The sequence below is a fragment of the Rhynchophorus ferrugineus genome, unplaced genomic scaffold (genome assembly GCF_030347505.1).
Source record: "Rhynchophorus ferrugineus isolate W39M unplaced genomic scaffold, kcgeb_rfMv2 rfM4, whole genome shotgun sequence".
Lineage (NCBI taxonomy): Eukaryota > Metazoa > Arthropoda > Insecta > Coleoptera > Curculionidae > Rhynchophorus > Rhynchophorus ferrugineus.
In genome coordinates this window covers 45,621,195-45,640,017 of record NW_027472583.1, presented here as the reverse complement: position 1 = coordinate 45,640,017, position 18,823 = coordinate 45,621,195, and the positions used below count along the sequence as shown (strand labels likewise).

General features: G+C 32.3%; 1 protein-coding gene across 2 annotated transcripts in view; it reads left to right on the top strand.

The window, feature by feature from the left end:
• The first annotated feature begins 210 nt into the window (after nt 1–210).
• The window catches only part of LOC143195987 (uncharacterized), a 236,535-nt gene continuing 217,922 nt past the window's right edge, over nt 211–18,823 (top strand). The window contains exon 1 of one of the 2 annotated variants that reach the window (XM_076403543.1): nt 211–454. The gene's annotated coding sequence lies outside the window, so the exon portion shown is untranslated. The remainder of the gene's footprint in view (nt 455–18,823) is intronic. The other variant, XM_076403545.1, reaches the window with a different exon arrangement.

Here is an 18,823-nt window from a genome sequence, read left to right as displayed (position 1 = left end):
ATAACACTGATGAGTTCAGTGTTTATTGAACGGGCTTTAGTAATTTATAATATTTAATGATTGAAATATCAGGTCGTCCGAAGGTTGATACTTTCGAAATATCAGATCGAATTAATTTTTCATTCACGTATCAGTCTCAAATAACATGTGAAGGAACCCTCGTAGCAATCGCCAACGCTCGTCTGCAATTAAGCGTCGCGATCGTCAAGTAGGCCGCGGCGATCTAGCGAAACGTCAACGTCGTCGTACCACGGAACGGGTTCAGTCTTCATCCGGGCGGCATCTGCACAAAGCGATACCTCTTCGCCGTACGTTCGCGACCATCCGAAATCGTTCTATTGACGAAACAGGAATCGAACCCTGCGAAACACCACCGATTCCCCATTCGTGCAGTGTCAGTTTGTTGACGCGTCGGAGAAAAGTGCGCGCAGCCCCCTTCGATCACGTTTAACGGGTAAGTCTTTTGTTTTGGTACGGATAAGCCCGCGGGGTCTAGGCACCGTTCGATGTAAACAACGTCGAAAAGAGAGAAAAAAGACAAATACCAGTATAAAACCAGTAGGTTCTACTTATGTAGTTGTCCATGTTCATCTGGCACTGTGTTTTGTACTAGATGACTGTCGTTAGTTTAGAATTAGAAGAGGATCGTTGAAGCTGAATGCGCGTTGCTCTTGTCCAGTTTAAGCTCGTGCTTCAATATTAAAAATAATAATGTCTTGATAATTGTTTAATAATTATTTTGTTTAGAAATACATCGATGTTCGATCTAGTAGTTCTTGAAAATTGGGATTAAAAGTGATTAATTTCCTAAACATATAACCTATGCCTGATCCATGTTTAAGTTTTTACTTAGAATAACTATAAAATAGCGTACCTACATAAACAATAATTAATCTAAATTTCAACTAAATTAAAGTCAAGATACATCAAATCAGTTATAAACGTTATAGTTTTCTTGAATGTATGTAACATGTTAACTAATTGTAGCATAACTATAGAAAGTTGTTTAACAGTAATTTTATGATTACTTCATTTATTACTATTATAATATGTATACATTTAGAATTATTTATGTGTTAAAAACAGGTATTGGTATGAAGGCACTGAATTCAATAGGACAGTACTATTATTATGATTATTTATTTCATTATTTATTAGAACAGCTATAGATATAAATGACGTGTTAAAAGGTATAATATAAAATCTGTCCATTAATCAGATTGGATTCCCGTATACGTTTTAGTTTTGCACACTTTAGTGTAGATGCTTGACTAGTGCTACTATTTCAAAATTTACACTAATTCGCTGAATGAATCTTGTATCAACTCAAAAAGGTTATCGCATTAGTTCACTTTATTAGAGTGGCTATGAAACGACGACAATAGCGCTTTATTTGGAACCTAGACGTTTATTAAGGGAGAATACTGAAATTGGCACCGTTTGAGATAAAACTTTAGTAACTTTTTACGAATACAATATTTTTTAAATTTTTGTTATAGTTTAACTAATCAGGTTTATTCTATCCGCGTAAAAATTAAAAAATCTACCAATAAAAAGTAAGTATATTCATTAAAAGAAATTGACATTGGCAGCAGTAATAATAATATACAACAAAATATTTTATATTTACATTTTAATTTTATGTGTTATAATCTAAACTTATTTTCATATGAAAAGTAATTAGGAATATGCATTCTCTATATCTATACCACAACACAGAGACTTTCCAGATTCACAGTAAACCATACACATTCAAATAGACATTGTCATGGTAGCGAGATATATTATAATAATCTTCACATCATTCATCTGAAGAGCTGGTATCGTCTTTAAATAGAAATGTCTAGCTTTTTCATTTGCTTTGCTAACATTTCTTTTATTCTTTAATATTTGTATCCTACCCTTTTGGTGCTTTATTTTTTTCATGCGACGTATCTCCTTTCCTCCTACTAACAGTTTTTATCGCAGAGGCGGTGATTGTTTATGAGGGTTTTTTTCGTACTTTTCAAAAGGTTGATGATTTTGTAGATATAAATGCCAATACATATAAGTGCAGTTATAGAACAGAGAAAAATAACTTTCCATTCCTCTTCCATTCTACTTCCACTCCCTCGATTATTAATTTTATTTTTTTTTTAAAGAATTTTCAAAGCATAGTAAATTACTTACATAAATTGTCATTCTTATCCAATTTTCATATGATAAAGTTTGAACGGCGACGGTAAATTTTAATATTCACAATTTGTCCTTGAATATCGGAATAAATTAGATCGATGATCTGAAAAGAACGATGGGAGGGATTTGGTAAAGCCAGCTTATTGTCCTAGCAACATGTAGATAATATTAAAATCGCCGTACATCTGTCATGGCCATGGCTTCATATTTTAATTTTCGAAGAGCTAATTCCAAGTTCTTGTAAGTTTCTTTGAGGTATACGGAGTGACCTACAGAGATGGATAATAAAAACTGCCGTTGTGAAAACGTCATTATACTGCATCCAATACGATACGACCTTAAATGCAATCAGGTTCATCATACAAAGTCCGATATTATTGCAATAAACCAATTCTTTATCACAATATCTAAATCAAGACGACGACACATACTCCTGCAGATGTAAGTTCCGGCTTTTGAGCATTGAGCCAAGTAACACAGTAGCAATTTTAAAAAGATTCAAGTGTCAAAGTCCATGTATTTTCCCATATTGTTTTCATCTTCAGTATATCAAAATACACAGATATGTTGAAAATATTCATACAGCATTTTTCTTGTAGTCCGGTGTCATTCCTCCAATTTTCTTAAAATATTTAGTGTATCACTACATAATATAAAACAAAGTCGCCTTTTCTGTCCCTATATCCCTATGTGCGCTTAAATCTTTAAAACTACGCAACGGATTTTGATGCGGTTTTTTTCAATAGATAGAGTGATTCAAGAGGAAGGTTTATATGTATAATACATGCATAATATACTAAGGCAACATTGCTAATTTTAGAGGTTTCTAACGTGATGTCGTAAATTAACCTATTTTTTTAGGCTTATTTAGCAATTAGCGAAAACGCTGCCTAACCCTACGAGTTAGATCAAATTAATGTACTACAGTATTGTACACCATAAAAAGGTCTACAAAAAAGTCCGCTATGGTATATGTTTAACTTTTAGGGATAACCCATATTAACCATTTTTATTGTTTACTTTTTACGTGAGAAAATGGCTTATTTACGAAGCTATTTTAAGCAATACGGCATTAATCCTTATCGAATTAAGTACCTTAAATACAGTGTGCAATTAATATAGATCAATATGGTTCCTTACAGCATGTAAATTAAACAAATATTTTCGAAGATATTACAAATTTAAAATTTGCGTTTAAAAATGTGTAATGTAATAAAAATTGTATGAATTTAGATATTCCAAAGATAGCAGGAAATCTTCATAGTAAGTATAGGGGAAGAGGAATTGTTTTACTCCAAATTTAATGCGTGCAGGCCAAGGGCAGTAATGAATGAACCAAAAATACTGGATCGATTTTAATCATGTTTTCATTGAGTGACATAGGCATATATATTTTATGCCCGTGCAAAGTCGGAGCGGGCCGCTATGTTTTTATATACAACGTTCATATTTTTTCTGTAGTGTATTTAATTTAGTATCAGCATTGCACCCGTGCGAAGCCGGGGCGGGTCGCTAGTTATAATATATTTTAGGTGTTGATTGTTTAAATAGGGAAATATAAATGTATTTAAACCTTGTTTTTACAGATATTTGGTTTTTTAAAAGTAAGATTTATATCAATTTTCGATATTTTCTTTATGTTGGAAGTAAAGCCAGGTGTTGAAACAATTTGTACTTTTTGGAGTACCCGTATAGGAGTAGATGCTTGTTGGTTCTTGAAGGGAAATATGTTTTTTCTGTAAACTAGGTCTTTTTTTACGAATTCTTGCATCCAACTGGTTAAAATGATAATAAAACAACACTTTTTTGTTTTGACAATCTATTCAAAGTACACTTTACAAAATTCATTTGTTGTTCCAGTAAGAAGTAGATCCTTTTCATTTCCTTGGATTATATAAAAAAACTTAATTTTTACATAAATATATTACTTTTGTTTCTATTTAAATGGAATTGATTGAAGAAATCTTGATGGAAGATGTTCAGCTCGATTTAATCGTTATTTTCTAAATAATTGATCTGTTATCCGATAAGTCTATATCAGTCAGAACTGGAATTGTCTGATATTAATAGATTTCATGCAGGTCCGAAACACATGGCCTAACATTATTGTGTGCCAAAATAATTATTACATTTCTACGATATCAAACTAATGCTTAATTAACTCTAAGCCGATTTGGAATCTCTAATTCCTTATTTTAGAACTTCCATATCTATAACCTTAATATCCTAAAGAGTACAATGCTATGGTGTGCCAAATATAACATTGGCAGGTGTTTTTTAAATTATTTTAATTAAATTAAATTAAATTGAATTAATTTGAATTAAATTATTTTTGAATATTGAGTTTTAGGTTATATAGAACATTATTAGTGGTTCTTATCTAACACATTATATTTGTATGGATCTGCAACCTAAATAAAAATACATTACAAATATAATTTTTTGAATGTTTTTCTAATTATGTTGGAACTCTACGTGTATTTACATTTAGATTTTTTGCTGATGAGAAGTTATTTTATTTCTGCTAAGTTAATAAGTAGGCTGGATTAAATACTCTATAATAAATATTAATATTTTGTTAACCACGTAAATTTAAATAAATACACGCAAATCCTCTGAAAACACAGATGTTTTAAAAAACAGGCAATTTATACTGTTAATTTTATATGGAAAACTGTGGTTAATATTTGCATAAACTCCGAAGCAAACAACGCCGAAAGTAATAATTAAAATACTGTTTAGACTTCTGCTCATATTACATGAATGTTCAATTAACGATAAAAATAATATTGAATGAAAAAATTCATTCATTTTATCCCACATGGGAGACCTTGACATCACAAGGATGTTGGTGTAGTTTGATGTTGGTTTTAATTATTGATATAAGTAAAGAAGAGACTCCGGATATTTTAAAGTATATTCAACTATACATGAATTCTTAAGCTTTTAAAATAATCATCAGTTCAAGGATTAAATTGGCTCTTTGATTTGTCGTTTTTAGGATAAAGCTAGTTTTGTCTAATGCTAGTATTGTTATACCAGAATTGTATTTTCATCAGTTACAATTTCATCAAACGATTCGAAGATTATTGTTATGTACAATATTTGTTTAGTAGTGGGGGTTCGAGTGGTTATATAGGTTAGGTTCAAAAAATAAAATAGTAGATTACAAACTATAGAAATGAAACAGATTAATATGAATTTTATAAATACAGTTTTAGAGTACTATGAATTATAATGAAAATGTTTCTACAGTAGAGTTATTATTGAGATTTATAAAGAATAGATAATCATATTCAGACCACCTCCAAAGAACTGTTAGAAATAAGTTTGCAATAATGACATGGAAAGTAAGGTAACAGAAAGAAGGAGGAAGAACGTAACCTAAACCAATATAAAAGTGGTATAGTGAACATGATTCAGAAATCTGTAAAAGAGACTGCAGGAAGAACAACATATGCCTTATTAGTGATAACGCAAATTTAGATAAGAATTTAAAACAAATTGCTCATTAGGATTAGTCAATTAGTCACTTGTTAGCTACCGGACACTATGTTTTTCCAAGTCTGGATATAAATGTATATAGTATATCGACATATTTTGCCTCTGCGGGTATATATATCCATTGTTTGGAATGCCTTGTATGAATACTAAAGAGTATATATTGAAATATATTTATACTATCCTTTATATTTATTTTCATATATACAGAAACAGCAATGGGACTATTACGTAGAAATATATAATTATGTTATTGTTAATGCACAGGGGATTGGTAAAATAATACGAACATCATATATTAGACTACTTTTTGTATGTGGAACAACTATTATCGTGTATAACATACAACGCCTATGCCATGTTAAACAATTATTATAACACCTAAATACTTGACGATTGGAAGAGTGTGTTATGGCCTGATAAATAATCGTTTATATCGTTTATGTATGTGGAACTTTAAAATAATCCTACGACCCACTCTGTCTACTTCCTAGGGTCAAACAAGGGGAAGGTTCCGTTATTATTTGTCAGTGGTATTTAGCTGATTATCTCGTTCATATCTCGACATATTCAATGGCGAATTTCCTAATATGATGTTTACTCTTTACTAGGATATTGCTGCCACACTGTCATATTCTAAGATAAAAATTTCATACACATAGCTAGAAAGATACAGTCTTGGTTTGATCGGAATATCATCAAATTCCTTTCCTGGCTGGCACAATTGCTAGACCTCAATATTTTACATGATGTTTACTCTTTACTAAGATATTACTGCCACACTGTCATATTCTAAGATAAAAATTTCATACACATAGCTAGAAAGATACAGTCTTGGTTTGATCGGAATATCATCAAATTCCTTTCCTGGCTAGCACAATTGTTAGACCTCAATATTTTTATATACAGACTGTTATGGTAGTTTTAAGTGGGTAGAGAGTGAGGAAGGAATCTATTCTGGGAAGAATTGCAAATATACATTTTGTATATACGCCTGGTGTTCATATTATTTTGTCTATCCCCTGTATTATATATTTTATAATTGAACTTATATTTTTTATTACTAGTTTCGAGTTTATAATTAGGTGCTTGCATTTAGATCAGCGATATTTTTTGGTGAAAATATCGCTGATCGAAGTGGCTATCGAAGTGGCAATTTTGGTGAATGATAGAGAACTGCCTGAAGAACCAAAAAAGTTCGAAGACAACACCGCATCTCGGACCAAAAAGAAGCATTTTCTACGACCGTCGATTAAAAAGTGGATCTTCACGGCATCTTAAAGCAAGAAGACATGGAATAGACCAGAAGAGCTTTTCACATCGATACCAAAGCGAAATATTTATGGTTACAAATCAATGCTAGTTATATATTAGGAACAGGAATCTGTACAAGTCCTTAAAACCTTACGAAATTGGCATTATAGATAGGGATGTCAATTGAAAAAGTTAAACGATATATTGTTGAAAAAATGGTGAGCCATAGCGAGTAATAGGCGCAAATACATCCTGATACATAAAACGTTCGACCACAAATTGCAGAGTTGTGTAGGATTTACTGTTGCAGCTCAATTAGAAAGTTTTTCCACACCCAGCGTACTCACCAGCACCTTTTAATTATCATTTGTTCCAAGTGATCCAGCATGGCTTGCCTGACACTTGGTTCTGAAGCACTAAAAGAGTGCAAAACTTGATCGATTATTGGATCTCTTCTAAATCAACAGCGTTATTTGGACACGATATTGCCAATTTGCCAGAATGATGGGAAAAAATTAGAAAAATATTTAGATGAATACATATTGTATCAATTTGTATCAATTTTTTTTTGATAACATCTTTATTAGATACGCTTAATACAATCTTAATTATAAATTAATGTATTACTACATTTCATTTGTACTTGGATTAATTCACAAGCAAGACGAGTGCGAGAAAATACGTCAATATGTATTCCTCAATTATAAATTTATAATAACTTAAGTTATAGTTTACACTAAAGGTATACACTTTATATAAGTTCGTATGGTTTGGTTCGCTTCAATCTTCTGACATTTTGCGCGCTGTCCATCAGTTTTAACCTTCTTTCGTGTTTCAAGGCAAAATCTTGGAAAACTTCGCAAACCCATTTGATTTCTGGGTCATTATGTATCGATATTGGTAATCAATCAAAGAACCTTGTTTTGACAGCGTTGGATGACTAGTTGATTTGAATTTTTAGTGCAACCCTATATTTGCACCCCATATGTTCAAATTGGCTGGATTTACCATTTTGAAGTGAAAAAGCGATGTAATAAAAACACGTAATAGTATTTATAATTTATATCATATTTTATGCAGTTAATTTAGACAGCATACAACAGTAATAATAATATTATACATTATTTAATATATATATTTGTTCAGATAAAATATGTTCCTTTACCTTTACCTAAAAAATCCGCTTTACCTTCATGTCGACATAAGGAACGGCAAATCGCGTTTTGTAAATTCGGAAAGGATACTAGTTTTGTAATTTTATTACTATTTAATATTAACGCGAATTGCACAAGCGTTTATTCAATCGGTCTTGGCGTCGGCACCGGGCAGCCTTCGGTACTTTCTTCAGCTGCTGCGCGTATAGTTTGGTACGCCTTTTTCTAATGACATCGAACACCATCAGACTTTATATTTCCGGTTTACAAATATATATATGTTCGATATTCTAACTACAGTGAAAGAATTTCACACCTAACGCTGATCTGTTTATGATGGAAAATTATTTCGTAAACTTTCACTGTCAATATCATCTTTTTAGGAGTCCTAGTCAGTGTCAAAAGCAAGATTAAGAAATATTGTATCCAAAGAAAAACGTACACTATTTTCTATACCAGGCTTCAAACCTTGATGGATTTTTTCACCTTAAGACATTTATTGAGATAAATTGGTACATCTCTTTCCCACCTTTCTGGTAACGTTCTGTGTGGAAAGAACGATGTTGATTAGGTGACGATCCAATCATCGATTTATTTTCTTTCTTTTGCAGCATTTCGGAACGCTGGGCCAACGAGGTCATGATGCATCGATCTGAACAAGTTATAATCAGAAGATGCTAAATCCAGTGAGTATGCTGGGTGTGACAAAACTTTCTATTTGTTTCCTTTGGTATATTTTGCAACAATACTTCACTCAACGTGTCCAGTCGACGTCGGTAGATATCTGCAGTGACAATTTATCTCGATATTAGTAGCTTCTAATACACTCTACCTTGCTGATTCCACCATGTGCATAGCAAGACTTAAGAATATGCCCCAGAAAACTCTGTTTGCTTTGTTGCCTGGAAAGCGATGAAACCAAGAACGATTCGAAATGGTATTTTCAAACAATTCGTGTGGTAGGCATTTTCCATCCTTTTAAATCTTTCCTACCGCCTTCAAATACCTGGAAACAATATGGACAGTTTCAAAATTAATTGAGAGTTCTAACAGGGTTTCCGTCTAATAAATATTGAAATCAAATGTATTCGAACCCGATTTATTGTCATTGAACTATTGTATCTTTTTTTAAATTGATCTCTTAGAACTTCAACAATTTTTCCGTGGGAAATAAGTACCATTTTATGATTTCCGTTATACAATATAACTATACTGACATGTAGATGTATACTGATATGTAGAAGATCTCTTCAGTAAGTGATCTACTGAACAAACTTATAATCTAAATCTTGTTCTAGGTACTATTCTAACTTATTCTAAGGACTATTCTAGCTTATTCTAGAGATTATTATATCTCACTCCATATGCCTATTAATCAGTTTGTATGGTAGTTTGCGTTTGAGCCTACGCACTTCACTGTCATTGCTCACATATAATTGTTTGGCAAGTGCATAGGGATGCACTGTCAATGGTATCTTGATTAAAAGTGCTACATAAGTGATATTTCTGGTCCTTTTAGGGCGTTTCGTATTTTCTGTATTATATTTAGTCGAGTATGTGGGGTTATATATAAATTTAATTTACTCGGGATGATATGAATTCAATGAATCAGTCTATGTAAACAACAGATCATTCAATCAGTCCCTCGTGTTAAACTTATTTTATTATCTATTACATATTTTAGTAATATAGTAACTTTCGACATGGCAGTTCAGCAGTTCGGCACTTCGGCTTTTCGTTATAGCTAGCTGTTTTTCTATGTTAAACGTTGGTCAAGAAAAAGTTTTCAGCCCAAAGGTGAAATTGATATTGTTTATTATTATTATTTTTATATAAGTTCTTCTTCTTAAGCCTTATTTTGACAGTTTTTCAAAGAGTTGTCTGTATGTTTTTAAACTATGGAAAGAGAGAACGGTTAAGCATTAGTTAATTAGTTAAGGATAGCCTAAATTTGTCTTTTGGATTATATTGGATTGATAAACACTTATGTCAGTTATTTGGTGAAACGATAAATCCGCAACTGCAGAATTTCTATGATTTCTGCGCGAAAAACTGAACTAAGTGATATTATATTCATAAGCTTCTTTTGAAGTTATCTTTACATCACTAGGAGAATTTGCATTGAAACCAGATCAAATTGTGACCGGACAGAGTAAGATATTAGTTGACAGTATACACTAAAATAAGTCTCCAATGTTATAAAAACTGTGATCAATCCAAAGAAAACACCAGGTTATAACTTAATAACCGAACAAGTGCTGAAAAATCTAACAAGAAAGGAAATTATAACACTTACCAACTTGGTTAATTCAGCATTTCGAATAAAATATGTATAAACTTATTATAATTAAGAAACCTAGAAAACCACCAAATGAAATAAATCTCATCGAATAATTTCACTGCTAGCAGTTATATAAAAAATATTCGAAGAACGTCTTGTTAAAAAGTCATAAATCAATCAATCAATCAATCATAAATAGAAAAAATCGAATGTCTGCACATTAGTGGTTTTGTTACTAAAAACTATAGGAAAAATCACTAAAAAATTAAAGAAACAGAAGCAGATATACGGTAAGGCAGTTTTTTGGGTCCTGTTCTTTACGACTCCATGCAGGTGATATATATATATATATATATATATATAATGTCTATATATATATATATAGACATTCGGACTTATAGTATAGAACAGGTAATTACACCGGGATTTTTGGATTCTGTTGTGGAGGAAATTAAGATGTTCGCGTCAAGATATGATGAAAGACTCCACTCTCATGTAAACACCAAAGAGTAGCAATTGTTGGACAATACTGACAACACAGGACGCACACTCAAAAGAACAAAACCCTGTGATCTTGTGTAGTTATTCAGTGAAGCGTACTAAATGATACAGACACTAAGAAGTGCTGCTAACCTTTACTTCATTTTATTAGAGACTAAGTAAGAATGAATGGCTCTTCCTAGATAGGTACTTAGTTTTAAGTCACTCTAGAAAATAATTGCTAATAAAATAATAAGTTAGTCGGCAACTACTATTAATAATACATTAATAATTTAAAAAACGACACTAGAGTATCAGGTCGAATTAGAGTTCGACTAGCATATTATGATAAATTGTTTTTCATCAAACACGTACCTTCGCACCACTGAAGGCCATCCGAACCTTCAGGGAGCATCATCAGCTTTGGCCACGATATTTTACGCAAATTTTTCTTATATCTGATTCACTTTTAACCGCTCACAATCATTTGCTTCATAATTCCATTTCATTTTGCTACGGCATTGATTCATAGGTGGAAACTGTATTTTTTACTGCTAATACATGTAGAGCGCAGGTTTGGAGCTTCTTTTTGTGTTCATCTTATGTCAAGGGTTCAACGTTAAATATCTGGGAATGCATTTTGATCGACATAGTGACAAAACGCAAACAACTTGGGCTTAAATTAAATCAAATGTATTACTTAGGCTCATTCGGACTTATAGTATTGAACTGTGTACTATTAGCAGATCTAACATAGATATCCTCCGTCATAGGTTCCAGAATAAAGTGTTGCGAGTCATCGCCGATGCCCCATATTACGTTTTCAACAAACTGATTCAACGCGATATTCCCTTAGAACCCATAACAAGTCTGATTCGAGGTGATAGTGCGAAGTACTCTGAAAGACTATTAGTGCATCCCAATGCACTCGCCAAACAGTTAAATGTGCGCGATGACAGTGGAGTGCGTAAGCTCAAACGCAAACTACCATACGAACTGATTAATAGACACATAGAGTGAGATTTAATAATCCCTAGAATAACTTAGAATAGTCCTTAGTATAAGTTAGGATACACTTTAGAATAGTATATAGAGTAAGATTTAGATTATAAAGTTGTACAGCATATCACTTATTGAAGTGATCTACATGCCAGGATAGTTATATAACTGAAATCATACAATAATACTTATTGCCCACGGGCAGATTGTTGGCGTCCTGAGAGATTAATAATTAAAAAAAAATGTCAAGTGTTCAAAAATTTTTTATGGTCGATCTTTAATCTTCGACCTGTTGCAAGATGAAATTTGTCGGTCTATATGGATATGTTTAAGAATTTCGTAGGCTATTTTTAGCGAACAAACCAATTCTCACACAGGTTCACTTAAGCACTCATAATTATAAACATCACACAATTTTCAAAGAACCTGCGCTGCATATCTCCATTTTCGGAAAGTAGCAAAATATGACGAATATATTCTAAGTAGACGAACTGTGGGCTGATACCTTTTAAATTCGTTATATTGTGGTTTCATTAACTAAGTATTATTTAGTTTTAGGTGAAACTTCTACTAATTTTGTATATTAGTATTTTAACTAATCTTCATTAATTACTCACAAAATTTAATCACATTAAATTCACTGACGTTATTGTGTATAAAATAGCACAAATTTTGTAATTGCAAAATGTAAAGAAACATTGTTTCGTATAATGTGCATATTATTTAGTGTATTATATATTGTTTTATTGTATTCAAGGTAATACAATAAAAGGTTTTCAATAAATTGAAATAAACCTTTCTGCATTCTAGGAAACATTGACCATGACCTTTTGAAAAGATAAAATAGGTTTTGCTTAGTGCGAAATTACTGTTCTATTCTATCACATTCTATCAGGTGTTTTCTTTAAATTTATCGATTATATGTTTCTGATAATTTTGTTGTATTTTTTGACAAAAAATATATTACATGGTCAAAAATATTATAATATTTGCTGATATGCAATAGTTTATATTATTATATTATTTATATTATTATCTGATATATATTGACAAGTGGTGTGCTTTCTGGCCCATCTACCTAAGGAGTATACTGAAACTATGTAATAGAATATTTCAGCAGAGCGTTCATTATAAATTACTGACCGATTTTATTACAGTACTGTGAAGCAATGCTATTAACTGAAATGCGTAACATTTTTCTTCAACACTTCTGACGATAGGTTATTATAGGTTAGGTAAGTTTTAAAAGCTGATAATACAACATGTTATTGTGTTTCGCATCATTGTATGTATAATTGTTTCGTCAAAGAAAGCTTCTGTTCATTTAATGTATATATTAGTTTCTATTATCCAGAAATTTATAATCTCAAAAAGAGTTGGTACGACTTTTGAACTTAAACAAATTTTCTATTGTAATTTTGTACAGTCATTATTATTGTAGCCTTAATTTTATGAACATATTTACAATTTATTTTTTATGTGCTAGCTAAAAATATGAGGTTTCGTAAAGCTGAAGCTGTAAACGGCGGTCTTGTTTACGATATTCCTCTCTCTTGTTGCATCATTTCATTTATAGATGCTAATTTATGTATATATTTCATTTTAAGAAAACACAAAACAAATACACTAATATAGTAAAATAAAAGAGCGATACTCTAAAGATTTTCCAGCTTTGTTGCGAAACTAGTTGCCTCGCCGTCAAGAAGATTGTGGGTTTGAATACCGTTCTTATATTGAGGCAATATTATAAAGTAGAAATGGAATAATACACAACATTGACGTAACTGAGATAATGTCCACGTTGGTTTTCTCCAATGACGAGTCTCCTTCATCAGTAGCCAAAGATCAATACTTCATATGAGGTTGCTTGAAGAAATTCGAGTGATTGATATAACAAGAATCCATGTACATGCATATACAATAAATGTCGTCGTAATCATATAAGATTGAGTATGATTATGTACATAGGAAATATAAATAAATATCATGATCAATTTATAGTCGGTGTTGTGGCTTCTTACATCTTAGAGAAGTATATTATTTCAGCTGTAGATGCCACTTTGAAGTTCTTGTAGCTGTATCACATTGAGTTTTACAATAACAGACCATCCGTGAGTTGTCAATAGTTTGGTCTTATATTCATAAATACTGAAGACATATGGCTCTGCAATGCTAACTATATGATGAAGAATCACCGTAAATCATATCGGTTAAGAATTTTAGAGCACTATATTGAACACTATGTCTGTCTCTAAATATTTTTCGTACAATTGTAGTTACTACTTTTTGTCTTCTCTAACACCGGGTCGAATATCAAATAAATTTGGCAAACCGTTGCTTGCATACAGCTAACAGAAACATCATGAGATTTGAAGAAATATATAGAGGTATGTGTGTGAATACTTTCCAACGGAATGTTATCCCATTTTGGTACTAAAGCATCCGCCAATTGCTGGAATGATGTTGTAGATGGAAATCTACTCCCACTCTTTATTTTAAAACTCCCCATAATGGGTCAGTTATGTTGAGGTCTGGCGACTCAACGCGCGCCATTGGCCAGGGAAGATGTTTGATGATATGTATGGGATACTGGCCATTTTGGTTGTATATATGGGTGAATTATCATCTTGGAATATGGCAATGTTTGGCAGCAATATGCTAGTTATTCCAAGAACTTCATAAATAAGAGGATCAGTTAAATACCACGTTATTGCCGTTCAAATCGTAGCAGATGCTTGACTGTAGGAAGCAGACATGTTTCTTTTAGGGTTCCCCATACACAAACCCGGACGTTTATAGGAAATAATGTTAACTATGATTCATTGGACCGTAACACATTCTTCCAGTCATTAAATGCCTAGGCTTTATGATCGTTGTATCACTTCTTTCGCACTTCGGCGTTGGCTTCCATTATAAAGAGTTTCGCAATCATAACTCTTCCATGAATATTAGCTTTGTGGAGCTTCCACCGTTCTATTTTTCTCGAAACTGTATTACTCAAATGAGCGTTGCGTTCTGCTGTCACTTTTGCTGCGGTACTTTTATATTGTTTTGTCACAACTTTTTGTTTTAATTGCCGTCGGTCTCTATTAATTAAATTTGTGTTTCGGTCACTATTTTTACCATGTTTTTTGTATGCAATACCAGATGTACCAGAAAGCCAATAAAGGTTTTGCGGAAAAAGCTACATAATTTTCAAAAAAACGGAAAAACGTATTTATTCAAAATATTGACCAGTTCATTCTATGGATCTTGCCCATCTTACAGGCAATTTATAGATGCCATAACAAAAAAAAGGTTTGTCAAAACCATTCATCGAGCCTTTTTCTAACTTCTTTGAAATTGACGCAGTGCTGCACTGCAAGCACGTATCCCAATGATGCGAAAAGTTGATAAGGGCTGCAAAGTATGGCGGGTATGATAATATATCCTATCCATGCTTTTAACACTTTCTTCATCGATGCTTCATGAGACGGCTCGTTATCGTGCTGTAAAATAATTTTGTTTGTATCTTCGGGTCCATTCTGGACGTTCTTCGATTAGTAAATGGTTCAAATTGACCATTTGTTGTCGGTAGCGATTACTATTAACTATTTCACTAGGTTCCAATAGTTCGTAATACACCATGTCACTCTGGTCCCACCAAACACAGAGCATTCTCTAGTGACCAAAATGATTCGGTTTTAAAGTCGATCGGCCGGCTCCAAGTGGTTCTTGCGCTTAGGGTTTTCAAAGTAGGTCTATTTCTCATCACCCGTCACTATTCTATGCAGAAATTACTTTCGACCACACTTTTGAAGCAGTATTTCACATACGATTTTTTTCCATTTGCCTACCAGTCAGTCGATGTGGCATCCATCTTCCCATCTTATATATTTTCCTTTTTGCTCGCAATCGGTCGATAATCGTTTCTAATACTTCTGCCAATTATTTTTGAGTTTGGGTTAGGTCTTCATCCAATTACTCGTGCAATTACAGTTTCGCAGTTTCAAACTTTTTCGGTCTACCAGAATATTCTTTTTCTTGCACATTGAAATTACATTTAAATTTTCGACACCTCGCCTCCATGTTTTTAAATTTAGAGCATGCTCAGCTTCAGTTTCTACCAGCAAATGATAACTTCCGGCGATTTTTTATTTTGATTAAATAAGAAAGGTAATATGTTCCGCAAATACCCATTTTCAAGCACGAAACTTGACATTTTCAAAGATGTATAAATCTACAACAGTGTTACTTTTACAAAATATAATATGTGTAACTTTGAAACTTGACATCAGACATCTGCTAGAAAAACCGGTAATGACTTTGCGGTATACCTTATATATTTGTTCACTATAACTAAGTCTCCTGGTGATTTACAAGATATGCATGGAGTGTTTTAAGTTTTCGTACGCGGAGGCTGATAGAGGACTTTTATTATTCAAACCTCTGCTATATTGTCGTAATGAATAAAAAGAAGCCTAAAATGATATAGGATGGAATAGGTAGTAGCAACTTTATGAATGGAGCAGTAGTGCTTAAACTAATTAGTGAAAATAGTGTAGAAGTTCATTAGATCATATTTCTTTTCATATATTTTAATATCTAAGAGAATATGAATGTCTTCAAGCTAAACCAAATAAACGAGTAAGTAATTATTAATGAGCTAAAAGAAAAAAAGATGGAATCTGGCCAAGTTTTAACAAACATAAAACTTTTAGATGGTTCAATAAATATTTCATGGAAGAATGTGTATTTATATGTTTAAACGCAATATTCGTTCCCTATAAAATTTATTTTTATTCTAGTACAACAGTTACACACAGTACAACGGCGTTTATTCGAATAGAAAAAATGAATTTTATTGTTTTCGACCGATACCGATCAAACCTTGAGCCATAGGTGGGTCGTTTTGTCACCGACTACCATAATAACATCCATGGAAAATCAGGTTTTTCCTTGTTTCGGTCGTTTAAATTGATTTTTTCAGGCCTATAGCGTACCCAAATAGGGACATTTCAATGCCAGCATAGTCTGCGAACGAACAACATTCACGATTTGATTGCTATAAAGTTCCAGCACATAATTTAATCCGATTTTTACGCCGGTAAATTGAGACAGTTCAAGTACTTTTATTTTCATTAATAAAATCGAAACGGTCTGTGTTTCGAACAAAGAGAAAGAGGGAACTGAATTGGGTCAACATGAAATTAATACGCGGATAATTGAAAGTTATCTGTCGATTATTGTCGATAGGTTCTTAAAAATATATTTCTATTATTAATTAGTAGCTATAAGGTATAGCATATTTGTTATATTATTAAATATATGCATTCTGCTAAAAATATGCTAAAAAAATTGTTACCCAATCTAATTATTAAAAAAAAATCGATTTCTTTAACATTTGCGAAATATCAGTTTATATCTATTCTGTCTTATTATATATTTTTTAACATAATACACATATCAATGCCGATATTTTTTTGTCATTTCCATTCAGAATCATAGAGAGAAAAAACCTAATACCAACATACCAGTTTGGGTTTATTAATAAGCATTCAACAATTGATCAGGTCCACGGAATAACCGATGTTATTGCAAAAGCCTACGAAAGTCAAAAAGCATGCTCAGCTATATTCTTAGATGTAGCACAAGCCTTCGATAAGGTTCGGCATGAAGGCCTTGTTCATAAACTATAGAAGATGTTACCAAAACAACACGCCGAAGTATATAAATAGTACATTACAACCAGAGTATTTAGAATAAAACAAGAAGAAGCTTATTCTACAATAAAAGAAGCTAAGCAGGTATACCACAAGGAAGTGCACTGGGGCCAATGCTTTATCTACTTTACACTTGTGATATACCAAGAATGGACAATATTACGATTGCTACATTTGCTGATGATACTGCGATTTTGGCTGTTGGAGACAATAGTTGAAAAAGCCTCACGAAAATTACAACAGACAAGTGAAAATATAAATAATTGGGCACAAGCTTAGAAAATAAAAATTAATAAAAGTAAATCTGTGCATGTGCAGTTCACCTACCACAGACCATACAAGCATCAATAACATTAAATAATACTATCATTCCATATAGCAACAACGCTAAGTATTTCGGAATTAATCTTGATGCAAAACAAAAGAAGGAAAGAAAAGAAATGGAATTGAAATATCGGAAAATGTACTGGCTAACTGGAAGAAAATCACAATTATCAGTACATAATAAATTGCTATTATATAAGCAAATATAGCAATCCATATGGACATACAGGGTTCAATTATGGGGATGTTCTGCAAAGAGTAACATGAAGATATTACAAATTTTTCAGAACAAAGTCCTGAGAGGTATTGTGGATGCACCCAAATACTATGGGACTGACTACCTACATCGAGACCTTCAGATACCCACAGTCAGTCAAGAAATCAAGAAAATTGCAAGGGAGCATGAGGAATTACTCCATTCTCATAAGAATATTGAAATATTGTAGCTTTTGCATACCACCCTAACAGGACACAGAATGAAGGAAGAAAGAATCAAACCATCTGATCTTGTGTAGTGTTGTGTAGTGAGGTGCATATAATAAAAAATACAGCAGGGACATGTATAAACATTATTTCACCAGATACTGAGATAAGGCCGAAGGGTCCTCCTAGTTATATACCTAGATTTAAGTTATCATAAAGACAAATTGTAGGTTAGTCGGAAACCACTAGTAACAATATAATAGTTAAATAAAAAAAATTGCATTCACAGGCAAGGCTTGGCAAAGTACATGCTTAATTACAAAAATACATATTAAATAATACTATCTCACATGTATTTAATATACGAAATACAAAATACTTTAAGTCCTGTTTTTAAAATATAACATATAAAATACAGTATTTTAACCATTTTTATGGTGCCAATATGACTCCATTTATTTCAGGTGACAGTTTAAAGACATCTTCTTTCTAAACTCTCTTTTGGTTGCAAACATAAACATAGTAGCAAA